Source organism: Notothenia coriiceps, unplaced genomic scaffold (genome assembly GCF_000735185.1).
Source record: "Notothenia coriiceps isolate Sejong01 unplaced genomic scaffold, NC01 NC01_scaffold00016689, whole genome shotgun sequence".
Classification (NCBI taxonomy): domain Eukaryota; kingdom Metazoa; phylum Chordata; class Actinopteri; order Perciformes; family Nototheniidae; genus Notothenia; species Notothenia coriiceps.
This window is the reverse complement of record NW_011349390.1, coordinates 16,664-21,381: the sequence shown is the minus strand read 5'-3', so window position 1 is coordinate 21,381 and position 4,718 is coordinate 16,664.

The following is a 4,718-nucleotide window of genomic DNA, read 5'->3' as shown; positions in this document are numbered from 1 at the left end:
GTCTAGAACCGCCACTGTTGCGGTGTTATTATTATTGTAACTTTTATGTTCAACGGACGAACCTTTTTGCTCATAGGGTAAGAAGTACATGTGCTGGCAGGGCTTCTCAAACTCCGGACCAAGGTCCGGATCCGGACTGAACTGCAAATCAATCCGGACCGAACCCTGTGTCCCATTATTTAAAAAAAAAAAGAAAAAAAAGATATTATAAAAAAAAAATAATAATAATTTCTGAATCTGATGAAAATTAAAGTGGACCTATTATGCTATATTAGAAAAATATATTGTAGCGCCATACCTATAGAAAACATGTCTGTAAAGTGCCTAATCAGAATTCTACCGGAGATAAAGTTAAATTCTGCTGTGATAAAACGCCATCCTGTTCTAAACCACATGAAAGATTATTTCTGAAACAGTATCTCAAATGCTTTTTCTCTTGCGGGTTTATCACAAGGTGATTTCCTTTTTTTATTTCCTGCTTTTTAAACACACGTGCTCTACAGTACAGGTTAGCTCTGAGTGTTAGCGAGGCTTGCTAATGTAAACAAAGACGAGATTACGTCCAAAACACGTCAGGCATTGTTTCTGATAGAATCTTTCTGTGGGTCCACCATCCGAAATTACGTCGTATTGGCAGCAAATCTGTATCTGCTTGTTGTACCCCCGTTTTTAAAAGATTTGGGTACGGAGGGAAAGAGAGAGGGACGCTGCGTGAGTTCCGGGACGCACCGGGGACACATATTTATTTATAAAATACATCACAAAGTGCATTTTGCATGATAGGATGAGGAATGCTCAAAAAACACCCATTTGATATTAACACATGGGCTCAGGAGCACTTGGGAAAACCATTGTCAGTTAAGTCCGTCGCTACATCTACCAGTGTGAGTTAAAACTCTACCATGGAAAGCCAAAGCCATATATCAACAACACCAAGAAACGCCTCCGCCCGGCTTCTCTGGGCCCGAGCTCATCTGAGATGGACTGACGCAAAGTCAAAAAGTGTGCTGGGTCTGATGAGTCCACGTTTCAAATAGTTTTTGTGGACGTTACTAAATGGTGCAAAGCAAGCAGGACAGTAGTTTATACACCAGCCCACCTACCAATTTCTAACATTTTCACACAAATGTAAGGGTCGGATAAAAACAACTCTGTTTTATCCTCAGGCATGGGGCATTTATCATGAATCTTAATTAGTAGCTTGGCTTTTAAACTAATATCTAATGCCATAACTATAGTGAGAATGTATATCAAAATGTGTTTCCTGTGACAGAGCACCCCTATCTGTTGAACAAATGTTGCTCTATAAACCCATGGCAGGGGCAAATTGCACATCTGTGAAGGCCCCATTTAAAGGTGAACTATCATGCAAAATGCACTTTTGTACATGAATATGTGTCCCGTTCGAAAGCGCTGGAGACGCTGTAGTACATATGCCAGGCCTGAAGATGGTGCTGTTCTCACAGTTCCATCCACACCTGTATCTTTGTAGCTTGTAATAGGGTTGTGACAGACGGTGTCTTTTTTCTGAGTGTGGGCCACCCGTGCACAACACTTGAATGATGCCAGAGGACAGCGGCTTCACCCAGAGCTTATCAGCCTGCTCTGGCTCACTGAGTGACAGGCTTTCTCACTGTTCAGCCACGCATACATGAGAGAGGGAGGGAGACAGATGAAAAAGTGGGAAGAGGGTGGGAGCCTATTAAAGGGGGAAGGAGAGTAGAAAGAGAGTTTGAGGGTAGCGGTGGGGGTGATTCGATATGGACTTTGAGTAGGCGGGAGGGGAAAACACAGGGAAGCTATAACTCCCGTGATTGTTGTGTTCAGGGAGGGATTCTGCTTGTTTGTCTCTGCGAGAGGAGGGGTCCTTTTATAGCTTCTGGTTGACTCGGTGTGTGAGAGCATTAAGAATGTTTGAGTGTGTGGCAGAGTGCAGCAGTGTTGCTCTTCCACTGTATTTATCCACTGGTTAAAAGCTGTGCCTGTCCAAATCCATATACCTTTTGCATAATATCTTTTATATCTTGACTTGTTCAGTGCATATGATTCCTCCTACCATCCTTACTCAGAGAAACAATATATTTGTGTGACATTTACAGTAAGCCCTGTTTTTTAAGCCAACAAAGTTTAGTTTCAAGCAGATGCAATAATTGGAACATGATATCTGCATTTCTCAATTGGAATTGAAAGTATTAAATGTTAAATGTTTCAAATATTGGTAAATGTGTTTATATTTAAAGAAATGTGTCTCCACAATTTTATTTTTGAGTAATATTGTTGTGAAATCTAGTTGAACAGCTATGCAAACAGTCCTTAAAGTTGAAAACTTGACATACAGGGAGCTATTTAACATTGTGGGAAAATTGGGTATTACAGTCACCTAAAGAAAGAGTGATTTGTGAAGACCTGGTTTGAGTCTTTTGCTTCTTGAGCCATTTGTTAGCTCAGTCTTTCTTTCCTTTAAAAAAAATGTCAGTAAGAGCAGGCACCTGTTGCTCTCATCGTGTTGTCTGACACTGTGATTTTCACTTCCTGTTTCATGGTGTCGGGGTTATGAAGAGGGTTGTGGTCAGCTGTTTGTGCCGGGGGGGATTGACCATACACCTGCTTCAGCTGTAAATCACTCTCCCTGGCTAAATCCCTGGAGATCACTTGTTCCCCTAACACCTGTCCCACTCTCTATCCGTGGGTCAAAAGGCTCGAAATATATACTAGTACATTTTATATCAAACTGAATTAGCCATAATCTTTAGACTCAAAATACATGACTTAAAGAGCAACTTGCAGATTAGAGACACGAGTGAATAAATGTGTAGGAAAATGATGTACACACTAGATTTTCCCAAAAATATACAATATACACTACAGTGACATCTGGCGTCGTTTTTGTAAGAAATGTTTACTCCCGCATAAAAAAAGCCTCCCCACGTGACCTCCCGCGTGTGACGTAACATGGGGGAGAGTGGCCGGTCTACCGTAGTAATAAACAAGAATCACAATGCTAGTTTTGACACAGAAGAAGTTGAAAATAAATATTCGAATGCATATGATGGACCACAACCATATAATTATGAGACTGCTAGGCGTCAAAGAGACCAGGAGCAGCCAAGGATTAGAATAAATAACGGCCATCGGAGAGAAATGGAGCTTTGGTGTGAGGAGAACCAGTGGAGAACAGAGCAGCTGTCTTGGTGAGTGACCGGCGTTAGCTACAGTTCATGTTAGCTAACGTCAGTCACATCACTGTAAAGTTAGCTATCATATATCAGGCTATAACTAAAGTAGTATTGATAATATAGTAACGTTACTAGCAGGACTGTTGATACTGATCCATAACAGAAACTAATGCGCAAGTATCAGCCGGGGGGAGAGATGTAATACGGTTTCTTTTTCTACNAAAAAAAAGAGGAGGCGGAGCTAATGCCTGATCAGAATTCTACCGGAGATAAAGTTAAATTCTGCTGTGATAAAACGCCATCCTGTTCTAAACCACATCTGATGTGGTTTAGAACAGGATGGCGTTTTATCACAGCAGAATTTAACTTTATCTCCGGTAGAATTCTGATCAGGCATTAGCTCCGCCTCCTCTTTTTTTTTCAAGCTAAGGACCCAAAATCCGCGTTTCTCTAAACAGGGCTGGAATAGAGGGATATGAGGGATTTCTAAAATGCATGATCTGTTTGCATTTTGAGAAAAACACAGACATGTTTTTATATTTAAGCAATAGCTCACGACAGGCCGTGGTATATGCTCATTATATCACAGCTAAGGGGCGTGGTTCGGCCCGACGCGAAGCAGAGGGTCGACAACCCCCTTAACTGTGATATAATGAGCTTATATCACGGCCTGAAGTGAGCTATTGCTTTTATAAAACGGTTACCAAGTGTGGCAATATGAAAGAAAAATACACTCTAATTTAAATAGTTTTTATTCGTAAATAATGATGATCAAAATAAAATAGTCCCTCCGTTGCCTTCTGCAAAAAACATAGTGCGAGGTGTTGCTATGCAACAACACTAACAGCTATCGAACATATTAGACAGAGAGCGTTGATCCATTATTTGGTTGTTTATTTACATTAATGTGTATGTTGCTGTTTATTGTGCAGCCACTGAAAAACTGTCCAGCATCAGTAGCATGGCTTACGTGGTCACTTGTATAGGTTGAGGTTGTTCTAGGCTGTTGCTTAGCGTGGCGAGAATATTGCTCCACTTTCTCCGGTCCCCGAGATTGGGCTTCCAGTAGCTCTGGAGAGAGCTTTCGCACCTGTGGCAACTAACGGTCATAATTTCTCTGCTTTGTTTCAAGACCCGCATCAGAAAGCTTTTGAATGGTGCTACTTTTCCAGTTGGTCTACCTGCTCTTCACGTAGCTCTGCATGTCGTCGTTTAGGTGCTTTTTTTTCTGGAGATAGGCACTGCTCAATCCACTCCTCCATAGTAAGACCCCCCCGGAGGTCGAAGTTAATCTTAAATGTTTCCATTTTAGGCTTTGTAAGTTTGTTTCGTAACTGAAGAAATGCAAATATATTTATAAAACTGACAAGTCAAATCAAGCAATCTGATTGGTCGATAGTGTTTTTGCGGACCTCTTTGATTACAGATTTGAAAACATCGTTGCTTGCTTTAAAAGTAGCACAATTCATTATGTCAAACCTTGGAAAGTATCTAGATATCCCTGCCCTAATGACGAAGGACTGCACACTAGAATATGTTTGC